This window comes from Triturus cristatus, chromosome 3_2 (genome assembly GCF_964204655.1).
Source record: "Triturus cristatus chromosome 3_2, aTriCri1.1, whole genome shotgun sequence".
Taxonomy (NCBI): Eukaryota; Metazoa; Chordata; class Amphibia; order Caudata; family Salamandridae; genus Triturus; species Triturus cristatus.
In genome coordinates this window covers 698,830,714-698,848,097 of record NC_140584.1, presented here as the reverse complement: position 1 = coordinate 698,848,097, position 17,384 = coordinate 698,830,714, and positions in this window count along the sequence as shown.

The following is a 17,384-nucleotide window of genomic DNA, read 5'->3' as shown; positions in this document are numbered from 1 at the left end:
TTCCTGATATCACTGTTCCTTCTGGACATTTGTTTGATAATATGACCCCGAATAGTACATTTAAATGCATCCCGCAGAACTATTGGGAAATAACAGAAAGTTCATTTTTTTGGAAGAAATTATGAATTTCTTCGCTAAGCTCCTTGACTTCATCTTTGTCATCTAAAATCTCCATATTCAGGCGCCAAGTGCGAGGGCCTCGCGTATCTGTAAGATTAAGTATAGTCAAAGAGACCGTAGCGATCAGAAACGACTATTGGATGGATCATAACATTTATGGTATGTTTTAAAAGAGCCACATCAACTAGAAGATAATCAATATGAGAAAAGCTAGAATGCGTAGAGGAGAAAAAGGTGAAATCGCTACCCGTAGGATTATGCAATCTCCATGCATCAATCAGATGATGAGAAGAACACATATTGAGCAGTTGCTTATGCTCCCTAGGGGGATGAAACTGAAAAGCAGATTGTCTGTCTAAAATATGATCTACGGGCAAATTAAAATCACCACCAGCAATTGTTCTGGCATGCTGTGGGATATCAGAAAGTTTTTTATCTATAGAACGCCACAAAAGAGGATCATCGATGTTGGGGGCATACAAACTCATGACATATAAATCATCTGAACCATTGGACAAGCGCGTAAGTAACCATCTGCCATTTGCATCATGGTCTGCAGTAACAATAGACAAACCAGAGTGTTTAGAAATCAAGTTGACGATTCCATTCTTTTTACCAGAAGCTTCAGAGCAAGAGACATCAAGCACCCATTCCTTCCGTAAAAGCAAAGCTAATTTAAAAGCTATCTTGGTCTCCTGAAGTAGAACAACATCGCCAGACAAGCTTTTACAATAGTCTAGGATCTTGGCCCGCTTGACAGAGTGATTCAACCCATGGACATTAAGTGCCAAAATATTTAGACCTGCCATAGGAAATCATAAGACAATACAAATGGAAGTATCCAGTAATGAGAAAAGAAAGAGATAAACAAAATAATCTAAGGAATAGGTGAAGAAGGAAAGCAAACAAAACACAAGAAAAAATAAAGCAGATGTCCCCAGAGGAAGAGAGAAGGCTAGAAAGAAGGAAAGAAAGACCAAAAGTACTCCAAAGAAAAAAGGAGCATAAAAAAAGAAAAACACCACTAGGGGATGTCTGTAATAGACCATTTGCATGGGGGAAATAATTTGGAGGAGCAACCACAGAGGTCAATAACCACAATGCTCAATAATAAAGTGTTCATTAAGCGACAAAACAAAAGTAAAAATGTAAATGTTAGAAGCAATTAATAATCCATCAATAGGAATAAATAATATATGTTCCAGAAAATAGAACATAGTTGATCAATGAGCAACATATTATCTATGCTAAATAAAAAGGTGAGACAACAGTATCAGATAAATATCAAAAGAGGGCATTATAAATAATATGATCAGAAATAGAAATAACAATCTAAATTAGAATAAATATATGTTATAATAAATAGGAATTTGAGACAATATAAATAACAATATAGAACAGGATAAATTGCATATTGTAATAAGTGAAACACTACAGATTTGGTTGCATCAGGTATAAATACTATGTGATATAGAAAATCAAAACACAAATGCTACATAAGATGTAATTCAAGAGATAAATACAAATAGAATGAATGGAGAAAGGCAAAAAAGTCAATACAAGAAATAAATGAAGAAATGTAATAAATTAGGAAAGAGCATATATAAAAGAAGAGCGAGCAAAGAAAGAAATAGAAAGTGGAAATTAGAAAGTGAGAGAGACTTACTGAATCATAAGAATCTTAAAGAATATAAAATCCCCCCCAAAAAATATAACATATGGTATAAGTAGCCAATAAGTTATTATATTCTAAATAGAAAGGCGAACAATATAGTCTGGTAAAAAACCAAGTAAGGAATGATAATTGCCAATATTAGGTATTGTAAGTAACAGCCTAAGGTATAGTAAATACTAATAAATAGTGCACGAAATGGCAAGCGGAGGTAATATAAATAGCAATGAGAAGCCTTATAAATCCGAAAACAAGAGCGAGACAGACATACCAGAATGGAAAACCTCAAGAGATCAGTACTAGAATATATAGACAATAATATAGAATGTAATTCATGAAGTGAAGACATAAAAATTGAAAGCAACAGAGACAGGAAATAAAGACAATGCATAAAGAAGTATACATACAAAATGTATATATGTATAAGAAGGACCCGAGTGAAGCAAAATAGAAATAAATAGTAAGCACACATAAAAAAAAAATCACCAGCAAAAGATTATAGGAAGAAAGGAGGAACTAGAGAAGTAAAAAGTGAGATATGCAGTGAAAGAGCATGAGTATGAAAAACAAGCCAAGAAAGAAAAAGAATATTGAAAGTGAGAAAAGAGAGACCAGAATCGAGGATGGAAAAAGTCAGAGACATAAGAGGAGAAAAGGAAGAAAAAGAGAGACACATGTACAACTGATAAATAACAGGATAGCACCAAAGTAGAACCAACATATGGAATGGAAATTCTGAAGAGTCCATCATAAGAATATGATAGACCGTAAAACCTGTAAAGGAAAAAGTTAGTGAAATAAGAATAATCACCATAAAGCTAATAACCTTGACATTATATAGTTAGCATACAACAAGTAACCAGAGGAACAATATTAACCACATACTAGTGGTAAGGTATAGAGAGCAAGGAACCAACATATCAGGCAGAGAAAGACGTTAAGGATGAGAGGTGCCAGGAAGAGACTTTGAGTCCATCTGTGATTCATAATGATTATCCAGAAAAGTAGAAAGTTCCGAGGGTTCATAAAAAATCTGTGAGCGCCCTCTGAAAGTTATTCTAAATCGTGAAGGACCTGCAAAGGAAAAGGGAATATGCATATCTATGAGCCTTTTACGTAGATTTAAGAATCCTTTACGACGAGCGACGGTGTCTCTGCCAAAGTCCTGTGAAATTGATATTCTGTGTCCTCCCCATTGTAGGGTTTTAATTTTCCTAATTTGGGTCAGGAGTTGCTCAGTGTGTTGATGGCGCAGAGATTTAAAAATCACCGGTCTTGGAGAAGATAGAAACTTAGGCTTAAAAGTGGGAACTCTATGAGCACGTTCTATTTCGAAGTCCTTGTGAAAGGAAATATTCAGAACAATAAGGATCCAGGTAAGTAGAAAACCCAGCACAGAAGAAGCCGATTTTTCACAGTCCTCCGGTTGACCAAAAATACGAGGTTACTTTTACGATTTCTGTCTGCTTGCTCGGTTAGGTCTCGCCTCAAAGAAGCCAAAGAGCGCTCTAAACCATAAACATGTTTAGCTTGTTTGTTGGCAAAATCCTCAACAGTACTTATTCGAGTTTCTGCATTGGAGACACGTAATGAGAGGTTTTTGAGATCATTACGAATTGTCGCTGCCTTAATTTGAAGTAAATCTGTGTTTGTTTTAGTACTCTGTGCTATGTCATGAACTGAATTGAGTTTAAGTAGGATCGTGTCTAGAGTTGAAGCGGAGTCCAGACTACTCTTAGGGGGAGATTCCAGGGTGGGAGACCTTTGTTTGGACCTTTTCAGATGACTTTTGGTCTGTCCTTGGAGGGGATACCCATGCCCTCAGAAATTGGAAACAAGTATAATGGGTACAACAACTGACTGAAAAAAGCGTGGTTGTAGCATAATGAGCACAGAGAACAATAAAAAGATATAGTGGGAACCTGAGTAGTAATGCCTGAGAGATGAAACCACCTTCAGGCGTACTGCAGGCGTCACACAGAGAGAAGGATTTTTCAAACAAGTAGAAACTCGCTGGGAAAGTACGTCACCAGATGACACTTTAAAAAATATCAGATACCATCCAGCTGCAGGAAATGAAGTAAATTTTGTACAACTGGTAATAAGCAGAATAAACGCCAAAGACTTGAAGTGGCAGACAAAAGATGGCAGAAGAGAGAATTTAGTCCTACCGAGGCACATTTAACTGTGTAATGAGGCTGTCAAGTAGCCTTCAAAAGATCCAATAAATCCTGTCAGCAGCTGCCATCTTGTAACAAGGCTATCGGAGCAAAAATATTAATAATATCTCCTCAAAATTTCAGCGCATAACATGAAGAGGTAGGAAAAAATAGCAACTCCATACCTCCATCAGTAAAGAGAGTGCACACAAAGACCATTCAGGAGCCCAAGTAATTAATGTACATAGACCGTGTATCGGCAAAATGCCATAACGGGTGCCATTTTAGTGCTCCGGTATGAGGGGAAAAAGCGTCATGGAGAAACTTGCAGAAGGAGCAGAACTGAACGCTTGCAAATCGTCCCCAAGGCTCTCCAGCTGTTCCGCCGCCAATTTCTGCTATACGGTGAACAAAAATCACCCGAATAGCATGTTTGAAGAAGCGTCCGCACTGGAAGTCCGACGGAGCTTAGAAACGCGCGGCAATCTTGGTTGCGCGCTAAACCACTCCCCAAGTACCCTCCTGTTTTATAGACTTGTAACATAAGAAGGACTTGACTGTAAAAGATTTGTTGATTGATTGCAAGGTTGATTGACGAATAACCCTCACATATGAGGACATAGTGACATTTGGGTCTCAGTCCCACAGAGATGTCACTGTCTACGAGGAAGACTCACAAACAGTGCTTAATTTGTGTAAAAAAAAATGCATAATAATTATTGAAGTATCCGAATTACTTTCTTAGGAGCCTGCTGCCGAATGTTCTGGTTGCTAAATAGCAAGGTTGCCTACCCACATGCCTCTTTTGTTCAACACCTACATATTGTGACTCTTTATTATACTTTTAATATTTTTTTGTTTGTTTTTGGTCTGTCTTAAAAGTGCAGCTGCGTGCCAGAGGACCTGTCACTACAACATAAATACATTTACATTCAGTGTGCTTCAGAGGAATATGCAGCCTTTTAACCTGGTCTTCATGGGTTCATGCCGCAGCATTCTGAAAGCACATGTGGAGGTTTTGGAAAGGACGCACAGTAACCCCTGACAAAAGTACAGCCCTGCATGACTCAACCGTGAGAAATAGATTACTTCTGCTTTGACTTTTAAAGCAGGCAGATTAGAGTTACTTTGCAATTTTCTATTATTTGCTTATGACTTGCTCCACCTGAAGGCTTTTTGTTCCACTTCTTATCATAACCTCAGGCAGCATTGAAAGCAGTGACTTTTTCTTGTACTATTTTGCATTATCTTTTTCTTCGTTTAAAAAAGAAATCAGATATTAAGATGAAAAGGAGTAGTTTGGTTTCTCCTCATAGAAAGAAAGTGTTCTAATATGTTTAACACAGACTTTCACTAGCACGTCATCAACGCTGCTAAAGGAATGGAAACATGTTGTTTTCTCTATTTTTATTGGTCAGTTAGGTGGGTGGAATGATAAAAAAAAAATCACATGGCAGAAACCTTTTCTGATATTTAAAACATGTTTATTTTTCAATTGTATGTGTAATCGTATGTACTAATGCCCAAAATTACAAAAGGTGAATCATTTTAGGGTAATTGTACTGCCACAATCAATAAACCTATGACTGCTCCTTCGGGCTCCTTCTCCATCAGCGTATGTGACAGCCGGTCAGAATATATCTCTACTGCCATGTCTCAGAATTGTGCTGTCAACGGCATATAAAACAACACTCTTGGATTATAATATTATAACGATCATACTACTATAAATGAGAGCCTGCAGTCCCTGTGTAAAAAACAGTGTTTTACTTTCTTATTACATTCGAATTCTGACGTCTCTAGACTGTATTAAAAAATGAGGTAGCTGCTCAACTCTAAGAAGTTACTACAGTTAAGTCGTGAGGTCATAATGCCTGCTGCGAGAGATGAGAGTATTATTAAAGCTAAGCTTTAAACAACGAAATAAGAAAAGGCTTTTCAGTGATTTTAATCTGTTTTTTTCTAAAATGAACCGTTATCAGAAGAATGGAGCTATTCATAGCAATATGTTTTTTTTTTTTACATTACATTATTTTATAATAAAAAAAGGACTTGCCTTAAAAGATGCTAACTAAAGTAACTCACAATGAAATAAAGTCCTGTGTATTTTCCATCAAATGGCCTATGTGTATGTAATTTGTTGAGCTGTATTTCTTATTTGTAATTATCCATCTTTTATGTGTGGTAGGCCTTTGGTATACTTGCATCCTTAATGTTTTGATGGTGGCTTCTGATCACGTTCTCCTGTACAAAAGAAATTACCAGACCTGAACCAGTGTAGATCTCTCTGTTCCCACCCCATTATCTCTTTCAGTTAGTTTGGTATCCTCACCTGTGCTGCTGACTAGAAAGGGGTGATCAGAGTTCAGGAATTTGGAAGGATTACCTTAGAACTTGTCAAGTTGTCACATTCAAATGAACTAACTGAAAGAAAGTTTATCAATATCATGATGTAGAGTAGGGAGATTAGAATATTGAAAGTTTTTATCAGAGGTGTTTCTATGGTCACATGGGTTATACTCACACCACCAGAGCTATTAAGAGAGTGATGATCCATGTCTTGATGAGGAGTATTTGATCAGTTATAATTTTCTCTTTCTTAATAGTTATGTTGTTAGGTGCGAAAACTCTTTAAAATATTATTGCAGAGAAGTAGGAGTAATGATGAGGCACAAATAAGGGGTTAACCTAACTCTAAGATGAGTGTTGTTAAATGATCTAAATGTGTTAATCTTTCACAAAAAATTAAATATGATGACAAATGTAATAAATATGGAACTCATTAACTACAAGTGAGATTGTTGGTAATATTAAAGATATGAGTGAGCTTCTAAGGAATAGAGGCTGCTCCTTAACCAAAGAGTGTAAGTGCACATAAGAAGAAGGGGTGGAGGCAGAGGACAAACTTTCAGAGAAGTCAATGCAAAGGGCAAAGTCAGGTTCAAGGATTCAGTCTGAATAAACTCACCAAAGAGTGTCAATATTGGAGTCCCATCGCATAACTCTTAATCCACATTCAATCGACAGCTGTGAATGGCACCTAGATGCTGTGAAATCTCCTGCCTGGAAAACAGGAAGGAAAACATGGTGGAAACAGTTGTGCAAAGAAATCTCCCTATGGGGAAAGAATTTTATAACCACCCACCATGTGACTAGTAACATAAATATATAGAAGAGCTTTTACTACTTCTATCCTCATTTACTTCAACCTTTTCTCAGACATGTCAGATTGATATAATGACCTCCACATTCGTATGTATTTGAAGAACTGCTAATTAGTCAAAATTTGTTAACATTCTTGGGAAATCTGAGTTTGTAGCTAGATCAGACAACTTCATTTAAATTCTAATCTTTCCTTCTTTAATCTAAAACAACATGTCTTAACACATCTATTTTTTCACACCTACATAATTAAGGTATATGATGGAAAACGTGGATAAATTGTACTTGACAATGTAATCCAACACTATACTGACCAAATGTAAGCCCTTGAAATAGCTCAGGCATATCTTGCCTTAGTGAAACATGCATTGGGTGATTTATACTTGAACTGGTTATCTTGAATAGCACTGATTTTGGTTATCTATCACCCACAAAAGTACAAAACAAAAGTTTACCCTGTAAAATGTTGAAATCACCTTGAAATATTTATTGGAATTTTTATGAAGAGTCCTACCTACTCATAGACCAACTGTGTCCTATGAGCTCTCTTGTTCAGATAAAGTTTGTTGGTTATGTCTGGTGAAAGTTGACTTTGAGCTAGTCTGTTTTTTTAGCAAAAACTTCAGCAGTGTGATTTGTGCCATAGTTTCATCTGATGAGGGCTCCATGGATATGCGGATTGGGTTGCTATTGTGAAGATGAAAATCAAAGTTCAAACAGCTTTAGGCAGCAAAATATGTCTCTCCATTGCCAATGCTTGATGTGATGTCATCAAATGTTTTAGACAGCGTTTCACTGTCCCTTCTATTTTTGGGGCTTTTACAGAGCTTCTCGCCCTGGAATGCTCCACCTAATAACAAGTTCATTTAGTTCCTAGAGAGCCGACCACTTGTCTACCGACTGCCCAGTCTACCGACTGCCCTGTTTAGCAGATGCTTTGTCCTCCATTCCATGGCAGAGGACCGGCTACCAAATGTAGAGATTCCCCATCAAAGAAGTGGTAATCTCTGTGCTTTCGGTGGAGCCATCGGTACCCTTGCTCCACTCCAGGCACTGACATTTGCAGAGAGGGAGCCACGTTTGTTGTGGCTGCTCAGCAAAGACTATTTACTTCAAGCACCAAACTCACAAAAGCACAATGGCACTAACACAGAGTTTTCTCCCTGTTTGCTGGAGTCAGTGTTTGACTTCCCTGTGGCAGTCCTGGATAGGTAAATGTAATGATGGTCTCTCCTCCGTAAATTGAGTAGGGTGATCAATAATATACCCAGATGGCCAATTGGGGTACATGCCACCCAGTCAGAGGTTTTTTCCAGAGGAGCCAGCTAAAGCTCCCCTGTTGTATACCTGGAACTTTCCCTACAAAAGAGGTGTACGGACTACAAGTTTGGTTGAACAGGTCCCACTCCTCCAAACCTTAATGACGCCCTAAATCTTCCTTCATCGGAGCATTTTCAAAATCATCGACATTCGCAAAACCCTTTATACAGCTGCTGTGGCCTGCATTAGTCTGAGACCATTAGATATGACTGGAGGATCGCCCTGTCCTGGATGAATTTGGATCCTTGTTCCAAACGGAGAACAAGCTGTACCCTAAGAGTCAGCGTTCTGTTCTGATAGAGAAGGTCACTCCTGGAAGCCTGGTCACTAATGCTTCCTCCAACATCGAGGAGGAATGGCTGCGTCTCTTTGCATCTGAATGAAAGGCATCTGCATTATTGCAAAGAGATCAAGAAATTTTGTCTGAGTACTGAGGAATATTTTGAGAAATCACTTGTGATTAGGATTTCCATCTTTCCCAGGAAAAATACCGGGCATTTCCTCATGTTCTAAGATCCTGTGAGGGCAAAGATGTGATTCTTAAATAGAAATTTATGTAAAATTCTGTTTATTTCTAACGTGGCTTTTCTGTCTCCGTTCACTTTAATTATCACTCAGAGTCTGTTTAGGCAGCTCTAGTACGCATTTTAAAGCGTTTTCTTTTTGCACTTGCTGTTTTAAATATGCACTTAAAAGGGGAAAAATACTGGCTTTAGGTCATTCCCCTAATTGTTTTACTGGCTTGAAGAGTAAATACTGGCCATGTGAGTAAGAAATCAGCCATGCCCAACCCTACTTGAAATGCTGTTTCAGACTGAAGTGTCAATACTATTTGTTATGTCTCTAATTCTTAACCTATGAATAAAATAATATAGATCATACAGATGTTTTGGAATTTCAATAAGGTTGTTGTGTTAAACAAAGAATAAAGTTTGTAATATAAAAGCTGGATATGTGATGACCTTAACACATAATCAATGAATTACATCTTTTATGAACTATATATCTTAAAGTGAACAGTGAATAAAAACAAATACTGTTTTGGCATAGGGTGCATTTTCTCATAGATATCAGTGGATGAAACCAAATTTCATAAAGGCACACACCACTTTTTCATGAGTCTACCCTTCAATCTTCCAGGCTTAATTCGATAACTTAGGGTCTAATGCAGTCCTGTAGCTGCGCATGCCTTCAGCGTGCCCTTTAAATATTGCATTGGATGCTTCCTGTGAAGTCATGTGGCTTCTCCATCATTAGGACAAAGTGCATTTGGATTTCTACCAGAAATGTGTGTATACATCATTAATAAATAACTTTCTTTATTGATGCTTTGTCATACCTATCAGTGTAAGAAAGTTGAAATGATAAGTGTTTTCTGAACTTGAAGAGGCGTGCTGCATAGCATTGAAAATATAAACTTTTAAAACACACAGGGTGAGCGCCAACCAAGCTACCAAAAAACACCTCTTATTTCATATTAACATTACAGAATGGAGTATTCCGGCTCTTTTTTTTGTTTTCTTAAAAAACTGTCACAAACTTAACACAGACAAGACAGCAGTCCTAAAGTTTGGGAACAACACCTCTCCATGGCACGACACGTGGTAGTCTGCTGAACTCGGCCCACCCCGCAACCCGACAAACCATGCCCTCAACCTTGACATCATCTTGGACAACAATCTTTCCATGAAGAAACAGGTAATCAGTCTCATCTGCCTGCTTCCACACCCTACGCATGCTCCACAATATCTTCAGATGGCTCCCAGTCAACACCAGAAGGACCGTCATGCAGGTCCTCGTAACCAAGTGAAAATGTGCAATTGTTTGGATAAAAAAGATTCATTAAGATGCTGAAACTAAAATCCCTTTTGCCCCTTCTGCAATCTAAAGGTTGTCACTCCTTTCAGTTCCCCGGTGCCCTCGTGATTACAATAGTAGTTAGGTGCTCATTGTGCCTGACAGCATGCGCCCCACATTTAAGACAGAATGTCATTAAATGCACCTGAAGCCTGCATTACAGAAGCCAGTGGAGAGCTGCCTGAGCTTCAGTTCCATGCGGTCAGCCAAGCAAGGACAAGTCTCTTCAAATGTCATGTTTTTACCATCACCCCCATACTTTTTAGACCACCTTTAAGTCCCTGTCTCACTTTCTCTTACTTACCTCTCACCTCACGAGTTCCTTCCGACGATTGGCTGACTGTGAGTAAATGACTCCTTTTAGTTGGCGGTATGGGCGAAATAAGTGTTTTGACGGAAATCACAGGATATTGAGCTGACGCCAAGACTAGAACTCAGTTCGTCTCTCATGCCTTGGGACTGAGCTGATTTTCATCTATACTACCCACTAGTCAGCAATTTCTGTGTAGAGGCTTGTCCATTGATTATGGAATGGGTGTGAAACTGTGGCAGATGTGAAGCTATGTACATTTTCTTAACTTGTGTGTTTTTTGTTGGTTTTGCGCATCTTGTTCTTCGTGTGAACTTACTATTAAGTTGTTTTGGCTAAAATCTAATTCATAGACGTTTTCACTGAAGTTCGGTTGTGACTTAGGTTGGGGAGACCTAAATATTTGCAGTGTACACATTTACATAATGATTTAACTTGGTTTGCATTTCATGCTGTAGTCTCACGGGTGGCCAGTTGCAGGTTAACTAAATCTATTGATCAGAAGAATGAGATGCTCAGCCATCCAATACTTCTGGGAGTCAAACCTATAACACATTCATTTGGTGCATTATCCTCCAGCAATGTCTTGCAAGTTTAATGCACTATTTAGTACTCGCCATACCTCGTTTCGCAACAAACGTTCCGAAAAAAATAGGGTAGTTGCAGTTTTCTACATTCGCCCACCTTCTCCGTTTTGCAGTCTTGATTCAATAGCCACCAGTTTGGCTGTGCTTGGATACATATTTTTCACACAGGCCTTAAGTCATGCACTTTCATATATTTTTTTCCACAGTAGGTTAAGCGCAGACAGAGAGCACTCTTCTGCTGTCTAGAATATGTTCAAACAAGATTGCCAAAAGATTCCACAGTGTCTATCTTTTTTTGAAAACTTTATTATTCTAACCAGTGTTGCCTTTTAAAGCTTACTGCAGGGCAAAGGGTGCATACATCGTAGGGCCACTGTGCTCAAGTAAAGCCTATTGAACTAGGGCACATGTGATACTATTCCACAACTAACAATTCCAATACAACCCACATAATTCCACTTCACACCACATACTCGCATTCCACTCCATAACACATGGGTAAAAGACATTCCTATTTACAACTTTATTAGCTTTAACTCTTGTTTTATCTTTAGCTCTGTAATCCTCTGCAAACTATTCTGGGGCTTCTTACACAAGGCAAATACAAGCACATTTATGTGGCATCGTGCAAACTTTATTTAAAAAAAAAAAATCTTTCTTAAGTACTTTATCAGCCATCTTGGAAATATAAATAAAAGTTTTCAAATAATATGCTAAAATAGCACCCACTACATAACAATATAGGTGCACACAAAGGCACACATAAGCCATATATACATTTGATTTCTTAAAAAAGATCTAGACCTTAAATTGCTGTCTGTGGAGCCAGTACACTTGGGTTTTAATCCCGACTCTCTCACTTGACTACATTGTATAATCTTCAAAAACAAAATGGACAAGTTATTGGGAAGGTAACTTTAGAGCAAACGTTTTTTCGCCGTCACCTGTTGCAAAACTGAGAAGGAGAGTACACAACTGTTGTAAAAAAAAACCCTCACCCACCTACCTAGTAGGTGGCATGCTTCATCATCGGGGCCCAACTGGATTGCCGAATGCAATCCAGCTGTGCTACGACGCCTGAGTTACAGCAGAGCAGGTTGTTGGGTGAAGAGAGAGTGACGTGCTATGTGAAGTGAAACTATGAGTTAAAAATGTCTCTGAGGAATGCCCTTTTGAAAAAATTTTTATTAGAAGGGTCCTAGGACATGAGTTAAAAACATATTCGGGATCTCTACTAAGGTATGCTATATACCCTGGTATCCCTTACAAATGAGGTCTACTAGTTTCAGCCTTCTAGATGGTTCTTGAGGCTTTCTTCAGGACCGAAAATTAGTGAGTGGCCTAAAAATAGGGGAGGCCATGTGAGGTGTAGATATCAGCACACACCCTAAAGTGTGCTGTGAGTGTAGTGGGTAGTGATGATTACTCACAAAACCTCTGTTGGGAGTACCTGTAAATGAAAGAATTAGTGAATACACATAAACAGTTGTTTTTACATGCATCTGTATTTTAAATGCATGCTCCTATATATTTGTAGCAGGTGGTATCATGCATGTGGCTAATAATAAGTGAACAAATAGCGCAACAGAGTAGGGCACATGGTGTTCATAAACACTATCGTCTATAAGTAATGTATAAGTGTTTTTATACAATTTATTTCTAAATACTGGACACTCTACTTAATTGTGGCGCATGGTGACATTCACAAAGGCCAAGAAAACAAACTTAAGACATACGAGGTTGACGATATACTACATAAATTAAATTGTGGCGCGTAGTAACATACTATGAAAATCACGTGAAGACTAACACAAGACCAACAACATGTAAGACTAACAAAGGCGGTCTCACTTAGACTCTGAGGTTGTTATGCCTCTGGCATCCAATCGGTATGTAACGTCCCCTGTTGACCCTATCGGAATGGAGAGGTAATGGGGATGTGTAGATCGAAAAAATGACGAGGAAAAACCTTGTATGTGCAGCAAAATGTGGCTTGTAGAAAGCCAAAAACTATGCGTGTGTAGCATCGTTAGCCTTATTGAAGCCTCTTACTCACGTTTGTCAGGGGAGAAAAGGTCCGGTATACCTATACAGACGATCAGATCCGCTTGTTCAGCCCCGTACTGGTGGATAGGTTTGTGCTAAGTAGGAAGCGGAAATTGACGAAAGGTCACGTGTGGGGAAAGACCTGAAACACTAGAGCGTAGTAATTCCCAGTGGTGATGGGCTGCGCATGCGTTAGCGGGCTGTAGCGATTGGAAAATACATGGCGAAAATGAAAAAAAGCATATGTTGTTAAAAGCTTCGCTGTAAAGATAGAGACACAATGTAAAAGCATAATGGTTCGAATACGATGAGAGGAACCAGAATGTGTGATCAGCCTAGCGTAATGAAGCAGATGATCAGTAATATAACACCTTCTGAAATGGGGCATATGTGCCTAGAGGTGTGTGTGTGTGTTACAGTGTCTTAATAAAGTTGGTAGCAATAGCGCTGGGCTATTTAGTATAGTTTTGATGCTGGCATTGCTAAGGTAGTCACATGCGGAGTAGCAGCGCCTAAGTGTGGCTATATTCAGAGGAGTCAGGATACAAGTTAAATAGTGTCATGAAAGACATCAACTAGTGCTGTAAACTACAATAGTAAGGAGGTATTAACCTATACTACTTTTCACTATGAGAAAGAGATAGTAAAGTCATCTAAAAAATAGTGGGAAGCGTAAAATTAAACTGATGACTTAGTTAAAATAAACATATATGAAAATATTAAGTCATATATTCTCTTATAAATATCTTTCCCATAAACGGCTCCAAAAGAGTTGGATGCCAAGAGAATTGTATAGTATGAGTGTGAATCAGGAGGATATATCTAAGTGTAAATCTAGTTCTGAGATGTCATTATGGGCGACGTATACTGTTCCAAGGTACGTTGTCATTAAGCCCTGATATGTGGGTTGAGAGTCTATATACCCAACGTTGTTCTTTTTCGAACAACTGTTCCTGGATATTAATCAAGTTTGACTCCAGTTGTTCAATTATAACCCAGGACATGTCGTTGGTAGTGTGTCCCTTAGCCAGGTAGTGTTCTGTGAGTTTCGTGGTACTGTGTTTGCATCGAATGTTGCTGCGATGTTCATAGATTCTTGTTTTAATTTTTCTACTGGTCATCCCGACATACCGTAATTTGCAAGGGCATGTTATCAAATAAATTACGTTTGCAGAGTTACAGTTTGTATGTCTCTTGATGGTCCAGATTTTGCCTTCTTCTAGATGTAGGGTTTTGGTTGTCTGTGTGAGATGGCAGATGCTACAGTTTCCACATGGGAAATGGCCGGTCACTTCAGGTAGACCCCATGCATTCCGTACAGTGTTAGGGGTGTTCACAGTTCTTTTTGGTCTGGTAGATACGAGACTATCTCTGAGATTGTGAGATCTTTTGTAGGAGAACAGTGGTTTGTCCCATTGGAGTTTTCCCGAGGTTACCATTTTCCAGTTACTTTGGATTAGTCTGGCCACTTTATTTGAGATGGAGTTGAAAATGGTCACGCAGGTGAGTGGTATGGTTGTTGTCATGTTGACTTTGGGTTCTAGTAGGCGGTCTCGATTTTGGTTCCTTGCTCTTTTTTGGGCTCTTTGGATAATTTTGTTTGGGTATCCTCGGTTCTTCAATTTTTCGGTCAGTTCTTCTGATTAGGATTTAAATTCCTTTATTTCACTGCAATTACGGCGTAGTCTCAGATATTGGCCAAAGGGTAAATTGTCCCTCAATGGTCTTGGGTGAAAACTCTGGAAATGTAGAAGGGAATTTTTAGCCATTGGTTTAAAATGTGTTTTTGTCATGAGGACCCCATTTCGTGCTTCAATCTCTAGATCCAGAAAAGTGATACTTGTATGGCTTGTGGTATGTGTGAATCGTAGGTTAGGATCTAATGTGTTGATCCAGTTTAAAAATTCACTAAGTCTTTGATTTTCATTTGTCCATATCAAGAATACATCATCAATATACCTCTTGTAAAAAGTAATGTCCTTATTGTATGGTGATTGAGGATTAAGGATATGTAGGCCCTCAAAATTAGACACATACAGACCCGCTACGCTGGGAGCAAAGGTGCTCCCCATAGATGTACCGTATTGTTGCAGAAAGAGAGTGCCTTCATATTCAAAGAAGTTGTCTTTTAGAGCTAGTTCTGCGCATTACATTATGAAGGATTTAGGTGTATTGTAATCCCAAGTTGTTTTGTCCAGGGATGTGCGGATGACCTCAAGGGTGTCATCTTGAGGTAAGCTGGTATATAGACTTTCTATGTCTAAACTCACTAGGATAGGTGTAGCGGGATTGAACTGAGTGTTTATGAGCACCACGTGCCCTACTCTGTTGCGCTATTTGTTCACTTATTATTATACACTTATGGATTCCCCGTTGTATATCTATACCACCGGGGCACATTGTAGCCACGCAAGTTTTCTTAGTGGACATGCATGCCCACCATGCCACATGCATGATACCACCTGCTACAAATATATAGGAGCATGCATTTAAAATACAGATGCATGTAAAAACAACTGTTTATGTGTATTCAATAATTCTTTCATTTACAGGTACTCCCAACAGAGGTTTTGTGAGTAATGATCACTACCCACTACACTCACAGCACACTTTAGGGTGTGTGCTGATATCTACATCTCACGTGGCCTCCCCTATTTTTAGGCCACTCACTAATTTTCGGTCCTGAAGAAAGCCTCAAGAACCATCTAGAAGACTGAAACTAGTAGACCTCATTTGTAAGGGATACCAGGGTATATAGCATACCTTAGTAGAGATCCCGAATATGTTTTTAACTCATGTCCTAGGACCCTTCTAATAATTTTTTTTTCAAAAGGGCATTCCTCAGAGACATTTTTAACTCATAGTTTCACTTCACATAGCACGTCACTCTCTCTTCACCCAACAACCTGCTCCGCTGTAACTCAGGCGTCGTAGCACAGCTGGATTGCATTAGGCAATCCAGTTGGGCCCCGATGATGTAGCATGCCACCTACTAGGTAGGTGGGTGAGGGTTTTTTTTACAAGAGTTGTGTACTCTCTTTCTCAGTTTTGCAACAGGTGACGGCGAAAAAACGTTTGCTCTAAAGTTACCTTCCCAATAACTTGTCCATTTTGTTTTTGAAAATTCATTGGGGAAGAGGACAAGTTATCTATCTTTTTTCCTCGCTCTCTTTTTGTTTGCTCCACTCGCTTGGGTACTTTGTGGCATACCTGGATGTTTAGTGTTACATACAACACCACACAATTCCTCACCACTCGATTCACCGCCACACAATTCAACACCACCCAACATAATTACAATCCACATAATACCACTTAACGGAACATGATTAAACTCCTCATAATTACACTTTACTCAATACCAAATAAATACACCTCATAAAACCAACCACTCTATGCCACACAGCAACAATCCACATAAATAAACTCCACACCATGCCACATAATTCTAATCAGCATAATTTCACTCAACACCACACAGTTCCATTCCACACAAAACAACTCCACACATTTCCATTCAACACCACATAATTCAATAACAAACCATATAGATCAACTCAACAACACAATTACACAGCACACCACATACATGCAAACCACACCACAGAATTCCACATCATGCCACAAAATTTAACAGCACACCACAAAATTAAACTCTACTACATACTACTCCACAACACAAAATACCAATCCCCATAATTATACTCCACCCTCAATACCACATAATTATATCCACATAATCACACTGCATGCTATACCAATTGGAAGCATATGGCCCTCTCTCACCATCTGGGTGTGGGGGAATTCATTACGCCCCATCCTAATGCATTAACAGTGGCCCTCCTCAATGTCTGGTTGGTTGAGTTTTGTCATTAAAACATCTGTCAGTTTATGTGTTCTTATTTGCCTTTTTTGTTGCCCCCTAAATTCAAAAAGGTCGACTCATGCCTTTCTGTATTATTCAGAATACCTAATAAACCTCCAATACACAACACGCATTTCTACTGTATGCCACAAAATTTAACAGCACCCCACATAATTCAAATCCACAACATGCCACTCCACAACACACAATACCATTACACATAATTAACTCTATAACACACAATCACACTACATCATTTCAACATCAGTTAATTCCATTTAATTAC